Source organism: Balaenoptera ricei, chromosome 16 (genome assembly GCF_028023285.1).
Source record: "Balaenoptera ricei isolate mBalRic1 chromosome 16, mBalRic1.hap2, whole genome shotgun sequence".
NCBI lineage: Eukaryota > Metazoa > Chordata > Mammalia > Artiodactyla > Balaenopteridae > Balaenoptera > Balaenoptera ricei.
In genome coordinates, this window is record NC_082654.1 from 60,029,890 (window position 1) to 60,045,665 (window position 15,776).

Sequence of the window (15,776 nt, forward strand, 5' to 3'; positions counted from 1 at the left end):
TTTTACCCCTTCAGTTAGTGGGTGATACCTTTCTCAAAGTCCACTGTTTAGATTGGCTCCCTAATTCTAGCAGTACTTAGAGCTGAGACTTCAGTAACAATATATTAATATTACCCCCCATAAGCCTTTATACTCTGTGGTCACTGTTAATCAAAGAATGTCCATCCAACTTTCCAAGCGCTGGGATGGTTTAGCAGTGCGTTTAGCAGCTGAGCACCCACTGTGTTCTAGGCACTTTTCTAGTTAAGTTGTAGACAGACACTCCATTTTCCAAATTTAATAAGCAAAAAAGCTCTGGGAGTTTAATTTGTTAACCAGTATGCAACTGTTGAACACAAGAACCACAAACTACGTAAATAACAGGAACTCAAATAGACATGTTAACAGCTAAAGTTCATTTTTAAGAATCAATTCAATATGCTACATGCAAGCAATCAATTACACTGCAATCATCATTTACAAATCAAACTATGATGTGGATACTCGTGGGGGTATATACAACTAGGTGGAACTATGTGATTAAGGACGAACAGATTGAAACTGTAAATTATATAACTGTCTCTTGTAATTACCCTGCTTGAGAACCAAAAGAAACTTCCTGTATAATTTTGCAGGAGAATGTGGATCGAGATACAGAATCGCTTTTTATTTGGTTTTAACCCTTCAACAGCTATTTAGTTATGTGTGATGAGGTCAAAGAAAGTTTATGCTTAATTTATGAAAAGTTGGCAGGGAGGTATTTCAAAGTGATCCTCTGAAAAGCTCCAGATTATTCACGAAAACTGAGGATTTCTCTTCCTTTTCAAGAAAGATTTATCTAAATTATTTGGTAAAATAAACAACATTTAAAACAAATTCACAGGCATCATTCATTTTATTTCCTCTCTAAAAACATTCTTTATGGTCTGCAAGTTTTTAACTGGATGTAACTGAAAGCTGCAGGGGTAGAAGGCTGTCAGAGCCCTCAGACGCGTCTTCTGCTTTGGTAGGAAAAAAAATCTCATTAGCTTCCTTAAATCATGGGGAAAAGCTCCAACACTGGGCAAACCACAGGGCAGGACTTCTAATCTATGAACAGAGAATCATCTGCTTCTTAAGAAGGAGGAAGCCTGTTTTTGCAATAAATAATCAGCAGAACCTTGTTTCAGCATATTTTAAGACATTCTAGCCTTTTTCTTTCCCTTTCTTAAAATCTAAGTTTTTAACATCTTTTCTCTTCTGTAAGCACTGTTTCTAGTGCCTAAAAATCTTCCCCAAATATTAGAACTGCTGAACACCTGGTATTCTAGGTGGAAGGAAGGGCAATTTCCTACACTTACAATGTCTTCCAGTATTGCTTTCCCTCATTTTGGATAAAAAAAAAAAAAAAAAAAAAAGGAAGGAAGGAAAGATGGAAGGTAGGGGATGGAGGGAAGGAGGAAGAGAGGAAGGGAGGGAGGAAACAGAAAAGTCCCAATGCTGCAGTGTCTCTGTATCTCTTTGGCCTTTCTCTTCCATATTCTCTCCTCAGTCCACCCCAGTTCTGCACAGCTATTCCTTGCCCAAATCCTCTATTTTATCATCTGTGTTAACACACAGCCCTTCATTTATGTTTCTCTAGGTTTAAGAGTGGAAGTGTAATTTACAGGTATGCTATTTTTCTAATGGACTTGACTCAACACATGAGAGGATATGATTCTAGTAAATTTCAGTACATTTCCTTCACATAAAAATGATTCTGCAAAGTCTGACATAAAGGTGATACCAATACACCAAATACCCTTGTACTCATGTTTCGATCTCAAAGCAGAAAAGGTGAAAAACTACATCTCTTAAAAACATCACTAATATAATGCCACCAATAAATAAAAAAAGTTTTCCAGTTCTAAAAGTTACAAAAATCTAAGCCCTGAAACAACACCATAGGGCACAACCTCCTATTTTAAGACCACCACTTTCTTTAAAAAACAAACAACAACAAAAGCAAAAATAAAACACAGATACAAAAAACTACATTAAACAAATATATATAGCTTAATGGATTATTATAAGACAACCACCCTTATAACCATCACTTGGGATCAAGAAATAGAAGTTTGCCAGCTATCCCCCAAAACCTCCCATCTGTCCCATCCCGTTCACCCCTCCTTTCTCCCTCGTAAGTGACCACAATCGTGACTAATAGTAATCCCTCATGTTTCTTTATACTTTTATCACCAAAATGTCCCCAGGCACTACAGTATAATCTTGTCCATTAAAAAAAGAATAAGGAATGTCTTTTAAGTCTCTTTTAATCTATGCGTTCCCCCCTCCACTCCCTTGTTTTCCTTATAATTTATCTGCTGATGCACAGGGGCCATTTGACTACAGAGTTTCCTAAATCTGGATTTTCCTGATTGCATACATCCAATGCAGTTCAATTTGTTCCTTTTTCCTCTGTTTTCCTGCAAAATGGCAGCTGGATCCAGAGGCTTGATCAGACTTGAGTTCGATTCACTGACAAAACTACAGATGATGGTATGTTCCTTGATCACGAAGCACATAAATTCTGTCCCCCTTTTTGCAATGTCTGCTGCTGCTCTTGTTCAATGTCTAGATCCATTAATTCACTGGCGAAACTGCAAAATGTGATGTTTTAATTCTATCATTTCATTTCATTTATTAGCTGGAATACGTTTATAAAAAGATGCTTCCCTTCATTTACTATTTGGTTACCTAGTGGTATAGTTCATGTAGGAAAGGCAGGTTAAATGCTTTATTTACCAGTTTGCAAGATAAGATACTAGTTCCCATCATCCTCTTTTGTTTGTTTTAAAACGTCATTATGAATGTGTGAGGTTATACATTTGATGAGTTTCAATTAATTGCAATTGTTATCTTTATTATTATATTTAATGTCTAGTGGGAGCCTCCTCAAGTTGAATCCTGAGTCCTTTTGACAAGACCCTAATATAATTTTTGCCTCCTTGCTGTCTAGTATGAAACATAGGAAAACTCCTTTTACAGAAAGAATTCTCTACTTCATTTTATTATTTATTTATTTACTGGCTGCGTTGGGTCTTTGTTGCTGCGCGCGGGCTTTCTCTAGTTGTGGTGAGCGGAGGCTACTCTTTGTTGCAGTGCGCGGGCTTCTCAATGCAGTGGCTTCTCTTGTTGTGAAGCACGGGCTCTAGGCACACGGGCTTCAGTAGTTGTGGCTTGCAGGCTCTAGAGCACAGGCTCAGTAGTTGTGGCGCACGAGCTTGGTTGCTCTGCGGCATGTGGGATCTTCCTGGACCAGGGATCGAACCCGTGTCCCCTGCATTGGCAAGCGGATTCTTAACCACTGCGCCACCAGGGAAGTCCCTCTACTTCATTTTAAATAATGGTTCAATTTGGCCCCCAAAAAGGACACATGCAAACATATTGGGTATAGTGAGGTCTACTTATATTACATTTTCCTCAAGGTTTCAGCAACACTTCTTTCAATACCTTCTGCTGTATTTTTTTCAATGTGGATAAATGCATAACTGAATTACTTTTAATCCACCCAACTATTTTTAAGCACTTTATAAACATTAATTTAAAACAATTTTGTTGAAAAAAGGAGCTCCTCCATGATGTTAATTCAAAGCAGGACTCAACATGAATAAGTATAAAACAAGGTTTTTATATTGGCAAACATGAAAATGTAGCACTAATATTACAGCAGAAACACATTAAACACAAATCTATGGGGGAGAAAAAAAATCAGATTTCTTTCTTTCTCTTTTTTTTTTGGCTGCACCGCACAGCTTTCAGGGTCTTAGTTCTCCAACCAGGGATCGAACCAGGGCCCCCAGCACTGGAATCGCAGAGGGCTAACTCCTGGACCGCTAGGGAATTCCCCAGATTTCTAACTAGTATTTTCCTAACAGAATTCTAAACAAATGCAAGAAAATTGCTTTACCCAAAACAAATTGATATTAAAAAATTACTACCTTACAACCAGCTGAAATTATAAATATATTATTTAGAAATACCCTCATGAGAGGATGTTCTCAAACTATTATCTTAGAAAATTCTACTTCAAACATAATACTACAAGCTGGAAAATACATTTATGGGGAATATAGTTCCCTTGAAACCAAAACCAGGTATAGCACTAATTTCCACCAATCAGAGCAAAATCTTTCTTGCTCTTGGTTTAATAATGGAAAAATGCTTCCCTTGCATATATCTTAACTGGGAAAAGAAACGAGAGCTGGAAGCATTTCCTCCTCTGCACTGATGGAGCCCCACACACACGGCATACATGGCGGGGTGAATCCTCGGTGTGTCTGACTATCCACTTCCCTGTGGGCAAGAACTGGAGCATTTATCCTGATGGTCTCATCACCAAGGCCAACTCTGGCAGAGCATGTTGACTGAAGGAAAGGACAAAGGGATCAATGAGTGGAAAACAAACAAAGACAGAGAGGAGATCTGAGATCAAGCACCAATTCTGCCATAAGCTGGCTGGGTGAATCTGGCAGGTGTTGTCAGAGACACAAAGAAGAGGACTGACTACATTTGGGGATTCATTTATTCACTCACTCCCTCAACAAACCTTTTGTGGGCTGGCCTCCTACGTGCGTGGCACTGTGCTTGTGGTTTGGAGTTTGGCAGTGAACAAGTCCTAGTCCCCGTGATGGTGTTGCCAGGGTTCCCTTTACTACTTTTTTTTTGCCTCGCTGCACAGCTTGTGGGATCTTAGTTCCTCGACCAGGGATTGAACCCGGGCCCTTGGCAGTGAGAGCGTGGAGTCCTAACCACTGGACCGCCAGGGTATTCCCAGGGTTCCCTCTACTCTTGATGGCTAGGTTTTCTCATACTAATTATTGGAGTGGAATTTGCCCAGTAGTGGGTTTCAAAATGACTTGCTGAAAATGCCGGTCAGTGTTAGAAATCTAAACAGACAAAAGATTTGTTAAAAAAAAATCCACCTGCATGCCAAAACTTGAAAAATTCTCAGCTATGTAAGGCAAAACGGTTGCTGCAGACCGTATGTTTCATATTTACAATGTTTTCATTGAAGCAATGAATACAAACTATTCTATAAGAGCTATTTATTTGCTCTTATTTATGACAAGCTTAGTTTAAAAAAAGATACATAAATAAATCGTTAGCTGCACTGCCTCATGCAACTTATTTCAATGTATTCAGTAACAGTCACCCTCTGAATAAATCACTGAGAGCTCAATTTTCAACCTTGATGTTATCTTTACCATATTAAAATATAGTGTACTTCAGCCCAATGTAATAAAGCAGTCATGACAAAGGCTTCTAATGCAACATATTATAATGAGAAAATAAGGAAAAATAGCCATTTACCTTATTATATTATAAACTAGGAGCCTATTAAAATATATGTCATCATTATACTTGATTACACAGGTCAAAACATGTCTTCTAAAACCCAGCAGAAGTCTGAGGATACAGCTGCTGGTTCTATCTTCCAACAAGTGTCATGGTGGAGGTGGGGAAGCAGTTATTTTCTCAGAAAAGGCCATAAAGGACTCGAGCACCATTTCAAAAGCATAACTTATTATTCTTTAATGGTTGCCTTGCCTGTGCTCACCCGGGGAGGACAGCTGCTGGGAAAGCTCTGCAGAGAGAAGCCTTTTTGACAGTTTCCAAGGACTAAAGTTGGAATTCTCCTTCTAAAATTAATGCATGAAGAAACGAATTATCTGATAGAAGTAAGGAAAAGATAAGTGTCTCTTCGACCAACTGTGTGTAAATGTGAATTCTGTCACAGCTCTCATTTCTCTGCCCAAGGTTTATAGTAAATTAACGACAGCCTCCTTTCCGATGCAACTTATATGACCCTAAGATAGAGGCTGCCCTTGAACAAAAATACCGGACCTCAAAAGAAGGCAGGGCGTACCCGACATCATTTGGAAGTAAGCAAACTACACCTGATTAATTATGTCCTAATAATATAAAATTCTTCTTCCTAAGAATCATGTGTGAGAAGAGAAAGTACATTAAGAAAGCTCTTCCAGAGGTAATTCATTTAACATTTATTCAATAAATAATAAGGACCTACTCAGTGCCAGGCTCTTCCAGGAGGTGAGATTACAGCTGAGAACAAAGACTCTACCTCCATCATGGGTAATAAACCATGAATATATAAGACATATCCAACTTTCTAAATGATTTTGCACTTAGCCTAGAACATGTTTTTTATGGTCAGTGCCATTGAAAAAAGAGAAAACTATTAAATAAAAATTGCATAAGTAGGTAAATACCACATGTCAAATATACAGCTCCTTCATTCAGTTTGCTTAACTCTTCACAGGGGGTCAGAGTGTTTCAGTCATAGATCATGTACCTAAGACACACTGTCATGGTCTCTCAGAACACATCTTTGATGCTTGGCTTATGGGGCTCACAAATGGGGGAAAGTGAAATATTTATGCTGCAGCCTACCCAACAGAGAGTTTATGCCCCTAGGGAGTGCTGCATGGCCTCTACCCGACCAGGGAGAAGACAGAATTCATATGCCTGCCAGGTAAAAGGATAAGTCTGCTCAGGGTGAGGTGACTGGCACCAGAGCTATGAAGTTAGCACCATCTCTGGCTACCTGGACTGGTTCCTGGGTCACTTGTTGGAAAGTGTAGCCCTAAGTCAACCACAATGGTGCAGAGATGCCCAGAGACCCTCGCTAGAGCATCGTGTGTCTCACGAGGGCCTGTCTGGCTAGGACCCAGCTCCTGCGGGCTTGCCCTGATGTTGTACTCAACTTGCCCTCTGAGAGAAGCTAGTGACTCCTGTCCAGTCTTGGTTCTTTAGAATTTACTAACAGGTAAATGTGGTACACTGGAATCCAACCAACCAAATTTCTAAATTAAAACTCCTACTTTCTATAGGAGATAGGCCAGTCAGGATCAAAAAGCCGTTCCAAAAAAAGCAATTTTCAGGTAGGATGAAATCACTCTAAATCTTTGCTTAATAGTATTCTTAAGTTTTATTTAAATTGTGTTTTGAAAAAAAAGTTTGTAAGTGGTAGCTCTTTTAAAGTAATCTACTGAAGGCTGTTAAAACCGGAAGTTGCTAGCTGATAACCTGAGATACTGTGAAATGTATTCCTCTATTTAGATATATAATATAACATTTAAGCTAGTAGCTAGCGTCTAAGATACAGGGGAAGAAGTTTTCTCTTTGAGACAGTTAACATGATTAGCCTCTCAACATCACACCCTTCTAGGCAGAGATGCAGGATGTGACTTTCTTTCTAATTCGGCTTGATGGACCTAGAAGGGCAGAGAAGTAGGGACAGCAGGAAAGCAGAGAGAAGATGCTTTCTCATCTAAGTGGTGCTTCCTCAAGAAATCAACCAGGAGTTATAAGGAGGCTAAAGGAAAGACAAGCGTAGGTCTGGACTCTCTGAAGTACCTAACGAAGAGATCTCTGTCATTAGAACCAGACGGGTGAAAGAATGAGGGCGTGGAAAATTAACCCATTAATTGTCAGTGAGAGTGAAACTAGATATTAAATTGTACGCAGAAGCATCCTTCCATAAAAGTTTATTGTATTTCTTATTTTCCTTAAGTCCAGGTGTGTCTGTGTGTGTGTGTGTGTGTGGCCACGCACACACACCATTCTTAAGAAATCGGGGGGGCTTCCCTGGTGGCACAGTGGTTGAGAATCTGCCTGCCAGTGCAGGCGACACGGGTTCGAGCCCTGGTCTGGGAAGATCCCACATGCCGCGGAGCAACTAGGCCCGTGAGCCACAATTACTGAGCCTGCGCGTCTGGAGCCTGTTTTCCGCAACAAGAGAGGCCGTGATAATGAGCGGCCCGTGCACCGCGATGAAGAGTGGCCCCCGCTTGCCGCAACTAGAGAAAGCCCTCGCACAGAAACGAAGACCCAACACAGCCATAAATAAATAAATAAATAAATAAATAAATAAAAATTAAACTTAAAAAAAAAAGAAATCGGAACAAGTACAAGGACACTGCTAACCACACTTGCGACGTGACCAAGTTCATAACTTGTAGGCACAAAACTGGGCCATCTGCAGCCGTCTTCTAGCAGCACACACCAATGACAGACTCAGTTTGTAAACAGTATACATTCCCCACGAAAGCCAAAGTGAAACCTCTCAACATGTAAGATCATAGAAAAGAACAGCAAAGGGGATTTCCTGAAATGAGTGCCTAACTCATTCCATCACTCCTAATTCCTCTAGAGTGAGTTCTGTGCCATTAAGTGCAACCCTGACACATCGTACAGTATTTTAATATTGAATAAAGAAAGCCAAGAACTGAAGCTGCTTACAAACTTTTATGATTAGCCTACAAATAAACAGACAGTCGTTTTTAAAATGACTGAAGGTACAGCTAACTGACAATTTATGTAATTGACAAACGTCAACTGTATACCAGTCTCAAGAAAACTATAGATTTACGTTTGTAGACTCTTGGACCCAACTGTCATCTACCCTTTATAGCTCCCCTAAGAGTAAGTCAAGTCTGAAACAAAGAAGAAAAAGTTAATACAAGATTTAGAATTCTTATGATTCAAGTTAGTATGTTTGATTATTTTAAATTAGGAAAGAGTATTGAATTTCATCAAATGTCTTTTCTCAGCTTGTACTAAACAACCCATCTGGTTATCACTTTTTGTTTTCTCTTTGATTTTATCCATCAGTGCTCCCCTCTCTTCTTTCCGGCAATGCTCCAGTCTCTCTAGCTTAAAAACAAAAACAACCTACAGCCCTTGACAGTCGAGCTTTTTGAATCTGCTTCTTTAAATTCCACTTATACACAGTCCTCCAAAGTATACTTTTTACACCTTATCTTAACCTTCTTCTCTGGGGCACTGAACAGTGGCTGGGGAGTGACCTGAGACAAGTTTCTTAGTGTCTCTGTGACCCGCAAAGAGAGATGATAACAGTAACCAACCTCTTAGGGTCTTTGCAAGGATTAAGCAAGTTAATGTGTGTGATTCGGGTGACAGTGCCTGACACATAGTAAGTGCTCTAGAAATGTCAGCTATGATTATGAGTACCATTGTTGTTGAAATACTGACCTCTTTTGGCTTCCCTGACACCATTTTCTCTTGATCCTCTTCCTACTTCTGGACCCTTTACAATTTTCTTGATGACTTCATCCTCTATTAGCCCCTGGAATGTTGGAACTCCAAGAACACCATCCTCAGCCCTGTTTCCCTACATTCTCCCTGGGTTGTCCTCATTCACACCTATGGTTTCAACCACTATGGCACGCTCACGATTCCCTGTAGGCTCCCCCTACTGCATACCCTTACTGAACTCTGAACTCCATGGGAAGCTGCACACGGATGCCTAAAATCACAGCAAAGGCAACATGGCCAAAGCTGCACTCACTACCTTTCCAAGCTCAGTTCATTCACTTATTCAACTAGTATTTACTGAGCACCACTAGGTGCCTGGCAGAGTTCTACCTGCTGCAGAACGACCAGGAAAACACCTGCCTCATTTCCACACATCCGCATTGCCACTGCCCTACATCAGCCTTCCCCGACTCTTGCTTCTTAAATTAATTTGCTTTTTAGTTACAACAAAAGGTATAAGAAAATTAAAATTGCCTGTAATTCTAATTCTACAGATAATCTGGAAGTGTATTTCCTTTCTTTCTGTCCATATACTATTTACATAATCGAGAACATATTATATATACAATTTTGAAAGCCACTTATTTATCATAAGTATTTTATTTTATTAAAAATTCTTCAAAACATAATTCTCAATGGCTAATAATATTCCATTATATGAATGTATCGTAATTTTCTCAGGGGAATGGTTCTCTTTTACCTTTAAATACTGAGGTTATTCTGTTTTTGTTTTTTTTTCCATTGTCAGTAGTTTCCTCACCCGTACAATGAGGTTAAAAGCACACATCTCAACAGCTGATGTGAGGACAGAATGAGTCAGGGCTCCTAGGACAGTGACTGGCACATATAGACACTCAGTAAATGTCAGCAATGTTGCTGCCCCCAGTGATTTTCCTTTTCTGCACATTCTGTGTTCATGTCCTCTGCTCATTTTTCCATTAGGGTTTATGTTTTAACACTATCAAACCTTTACTTTTATATTTTTTTAAATACTACAGGTATCAAAACTTTGCCTGGTATATTTGTTGCAAACATCTTTCCCATTATGTTTACTTTTAAATATTAATACTTTTTCCTACATAGAAGTTTTACACTTTTATACAGTGAAGTTTATGTATTTTTTGTGTGACTTCTTTCATTCTTTTAATGCTTAGGATGTCCTTGACCATCTAAAGATCAGATAAATAATTAGATATCCTTTCTTCTATTGTTTTTCTTTTTTAAAAGATTATTTATTTATTTATTTAGTTAGTTAGTTAGTTAGTTTTAAAATTTTTTGGCTGCGAGGCATGTGGGATCACAGTTCCCCGACCAGGGATGGAACCTGCACCTCCTGCATTGGAAGCACAGAGTCTTAACTGCTGGACCGCCAGGGAAGTCCCCTCTTCTTCTTTTTTAATGTCTTTATTTTTTATTTTTGTTAATCCCTAAGTCTTTAATCTACTTGGAGTTTCTTTTGTTGTTATCCAAACATCTAACATGTTTCCTTACATGGCCACGCTTTTGAATATGCTGTTTCCCTCAGCCTGGAATGTTTTCACTTTAACTTCCCATGCCATGAGCTCTCAATATCTACTGTAGAAATGTACTGCCCAGCAACTGATGGCTTGTCATTGAACTTGACCACCCGGCAAGAGCTATGTCTTCTTCATTTTTGTTGCTGGTATATAGCAGAGTATAGACTAAGGTGCCCCAATCAACAAATGTTAAATGAAGAGGTAAGAAATGAATCTTCTCATCCATTATCTCCATTATCCAGTTTAGAATCTGATAAATGCATTTACACAAACACACAAGTAAGTGCTGATGCCAGCCTCTTTCACCATGACCTGGCACAATGTCCTGCAACCTACTGCTGAATCAGCTGCTTTCCCTGGGTCTCTCCCAGGTCAGTCAAGGAGCATGGGTTTTGTATCCTGCTCCCCAGGCAGGGTTTTGGCTCTGCAGACTTGAGTAAAAGCTTGTTATCTGCTGGGCAATGGCCCAGCCAAGCAGAGTCCTAAAAAACTGAAAGTATATATAACAGACTCTCACCGCTCTGTAAGAATGTATCAGTCAACATCTGCCCAAGCTACTTACTATAGCACTTTTAAAATTGTGACATATTGGAAACAACCTATATGTCTATATCTAGGAGACTAGGTGAATAAAGTATATTCATCCACATACATACATCCACACATTGGAGAACTATGCAGCTGTAGAAGAAAATAAGAAGATCTCTATGAAGTAGCATGGAGTGATTTCCAGAATATACTCTTAAGCGGAAAAAAGCAAAACATAAAAGACTATCTATAGTATGCTACCTTTTGTGTAAGAAAGGAGGAGAAATTAGAAGACACACATCTATTTTCTCATTTGTACAAAAAGAAACACAGGAAGGATAAACTAGATACTAATAAGATTGGCGACCTGCAGGAAAGGGTCAGGAATGGGACTGGGGGAGGGAGTGGAGGAGGGGAGTGACACTTGTCTGAGTATACCTTTTAATATAGTTTCAACTTTGAAAATCATGTTAATGTTTTATAGTCTTAAAAAAAAACACACAAGGATAGAGAAAAACTAAAGTGGATAACAAACAGAAACAAATAAGCCTAACTGTATTTCAAATGAATAATATAACCTCCCTGAAGGGGGAAAAATTTAAAAGAACTAACCTAACTAACATTTGGAACAGTACTTTAACTAAAAATACACTCAGGGTAAAGTCAAAAAGAGCTACATACAAAAACTGACCTCTAGTTAGGAGGTTTGTTTTACACAGTGGTATGAGCTCGCAATTCTAAAACTACTTAATGTGTATTCTAGGACTGAGTACATAAATAAATATACTGTGGGTAATGGAAGTCAGGTTTCTCCCTATCAGAGAAGAGAGTTACAAACGCAGAAACGTGGAAGGATAGACTACAACCTTGCAGTGGTGTTGATCTGGAATGCAAAGGAAGTGGCTGAAGGATCAGACATGTCAGAAGGGCACAGGAGCCAGCTTGAAGCAGTTCCCACTGAATAAATCTGGGGCAATTTGAACATCAAAATACATAATGGCAGCAACAGGTTATAATCCAAAGAATAAAATAAAATTCCATGAGTAGTCCATAATTATATAAATTAAAGACTAATGAAATAAATGAAGTAATTATTTAACTAAAAAATTAATAAAGGAAGCTCTTCCCTACAGCCAAATGTCAACAAATAAGTAGAATATACAATGGGATTTTAAAAATCACCATTTGGTAGTTACCAAAGTAATAACTATTTTAGCTAAGAATCATAAATAAATGCTAAAATTAGTAGGTGAAAATTGGATGAGAAACAGGATATTTACACAATCCCAAAGTATCTTCTTACCAGATAGTTACTGATTACAAAGGGAAAAATGTTATTTTACAATGAAGAAACCTGAAAGGCACCACCTGAAGCCAGTGATGGGACAAATAAATGATCATGTAATCCTGATAAGAGGCACTGAGGAGGACCCAGCAGCACTTCTGTGATATTCCTGCCAAAAAATCAAGAACTTGAATATGACCATGAGAAAACATCAGACAAGCCCAAATTGAGGGACATTGTACAAAATAAATGGCCTGTACACTTCAAAAATGTCAAGGTAACAACAAAACAAAACAAAAAAATGACTAAGGTATTATTCCAGATTACTCAAGAGACATAACTCAACATGAGATCTTGTACAGGGGAAAAAACATTTTTCCCCCCGTGGAAAAGGGCATTAGTTGAAAACTGGCAAAATTTGAAATTTGAACAAGGTAGAGAGATTAGATAATAGTGCTGAATCAACATTAACTTCTTGGTTTTGATAATTTGTGGTTACATGTGAAAGCATCTTTGTTTTTAGAAAAACACTCTGAAATAGTAAGGGTAAAGGTGATACAGGTCTGCAATTTACTCTCACATGATTCCGAAAAAGAAATACATCTCAATATGATAGAGGGGGATGGGGAGGGAGTGGGAGGGAAATAAAAGCAAAAAGCAGATGTGATTAAATGTCAATATCTGGGGAACTGGGGTAGAGAGTATATGGGAATTCTTGGTGCCATTTTTATAACTTTTCTCTAAGTCTGAAATTATTTCAAAATTAAAGGAAAAATAGTAAGCTGGATAAGGCATTGCTGGGCAGCTCTGGCAGCAGGAGCAGGGCATGGCCTGGCAGGGAACACGCGGCTGCCCCAGGATCCAGCAACACCCTGGGAGGAAAAGCAGCTACTTGCCTTGTCCTGGGAGGCTCGGAAGCAGGAATCACAAAAGTTTCATGGGGCTGGGGCTTCTCTGAACTTTTGAGATGCATGGTGGGGATGGAGAATGGTGTGTGTGTGTGTGTGTGTGTGTGTGTGTGTGTGTGTGTATGGAGAATGGTGTGTGTGTAGACAGAGATGGGGAGGACTTTAAAATTTTCTGACTGAGGGAGAGAGGGAAGCTCAGAAACCAGGAGAGAAAAAGAGATGTAGTATCAGCTTCAACCCATGACAAGTCACTCCTTCCTCTAGCCACTTAAGTTTTGGGCAGAGTTACAAAACCCATGAGTTGGTTTATGAGCAGATTGGGAGTTGGTGCCCTTTAGTCACTCCGGCAAAGCTCTGCAGATGACCTCCTGGGAAGCCCTGCTCAGACACATCCCAGACAAGCTGTCCTAGGAAGAGACAGACAACAACATTATTCCAAGGACAGCATTTGGTCCTGGGATGACCATTCCACCTCTTGACTGTCCTGGAGAACAGTGTTCAAAGCTTTGGATTCACAGTTCTTTACATACACACAACACATCATTTTTTGCTCATGTCTATGATCCAGTGTGCCAATGGGCAGCTGGGCAGAGAACAGCTTTCCTTCTGTTGTTATCTTGTTTTGGCTTCCTGAACCAGCAGTGATTATAGACAAAATAAAGATTTCCTGCCTTACAACTTTCTTTGAATTACTGAAAATACCTCCCCGACCAAAAGACCCTCAGGCTCACGTACAAACAGAAATAAAATAAATCTAACTGTTAAAAGGTTCCTTTAAAAAACAGAGCAGATTTTAGAAAACCTGTAACCCCCAGTTATCTGTTTTTCCCTGAGTTCTGAAATGTAAGGTTGACAAGGATTATGCGAGGTCATGGGGTTTATCTCCTACTTCTGCAGAAGACTGGATCTAATCATCATGGAAAGATATTTGTCTACTATTTTAAGTAACTCCAAAGAAGGAGATGCTATCAATTTTTTCAGCAGCCTACTCTATCTTCTTTAAAACCTGTGTAGCCAAGGAATTATTTTTTCGCTTTAAATTGAATTTCTGTTGGGTTTATACCAGTCCCCATTTTCTTTGAGTGCTATAAAATTCTTCCGCTGGTCTTCTCTTCTCTGAAGAAATAGCACCAATTCCCTTTCAACTTTATTCAAATCATTCATCATACTCCTTAACCCACTCCAGTGCAGGGTGACACCAAGGGTATATGAAAGAGAAAATCTAAAATGACACCTGCAGCACTGCATTGCCTAGATGCACCCTAATGGAAGGCATTTATCATGATGGCCCTGAGCCATCCAGATAGGTTCCACTGTGTTCCCTAGTTCATGTTTTAAAAAAACAGAGTAGACTCTAATACAGTTTTCACTAAAATGGCTAACATAAAGATTTAGCATTTGAAGGGAATGTCTTTGTTCCTGGGTTGTTATTTTATGCATAAGGCCTCAGTACCAGATCACACTGTACAAGTAAGAGGCTACTGTATTTAGAGACTTGCATTTTTACCCGGTAAGTACCAGTCCCTTTTAAATTTTAGGTGGAAAGTTATTGTGGGCAGTGACCATATCGCTTGGGAGATTCAATACAACTTAACAAAAATACATCTAATGCAGATTATTGAGTGCACTGTCCACCTGAATACAAAAAAGGTACCCAAGGAGTTTACAGTAAGTTGGAAGTATGACACTTAGATCAAATAATTACCACAAAAGAATGAATTGAGTCTAAGTGCTACACTGCAGAGATATGGAGCAAAGAAGAGAACGGGATGAAACTCCAGGAGGTGGGATCAAAAAGAAGAGGCTCCTGAGCTAGCTTAACAATGGGTAGGATTTTGAACAGACAGAGGCTGGAGAAGGAAGAAGTGGTCATTTCAGGAAGGGACTGCACAAAGAATGGAAGTATGGGAACCTGCTCAGAATATTTGAGCAAATGGAGATTAATATATGAAATAATACATGAAAAAGCCTAAAACATAGGCTGGAACTAGCTGTTGGAAGATCTTGAATATTGAGCTAAGAAGTCTGCCTTACTCTGTAAGCATGCAGATACTATCCAAAGTTTAAGGCTCGAATGGCTGCTATGCATATCAGAAATTATAGTATTTAGGAACAACTTGTGAACAGTGGCCCCAAAAAACTCCAAAACAACACAATTGGATTTGCCCTTAGAACTAACTCATTACAACTAGGACTGTAAAATAAAAATGGTAAACTTCTGGTAAGATGGCCCTCCATGGGATAACTAGATCAAGAAAGAAGAGTAAGACTAGGGTAACAAATTAAATAACTAGAAATGTCATCTGAAAATGTAAAAATAATCAATAAAGATACTTCAAAAAAGAATATCCTTCAATGTCAATAAATTATACAAATCCGTCCAAAGCTGCTATACGGTTATATCTTACACCCAAACTTTAACATTTCAACATCTAATAATATAGATTTAGACTCAACATG

At 39.0% G+C, this 15,776-nt stretch overlaps 1 protein-coding gene across 1 annotated transcript in view; it reads right to left on the bottom strand.

Annotated features, from left to right (window-relative positions):
- KAT6B (lysine acetyltransferase 6B) overlaps positions 1-15,776 on the bottom strand; it is a 178,538-nt gene that overhangs the window by 20,950 nt on the left and 141,812 nt on the right.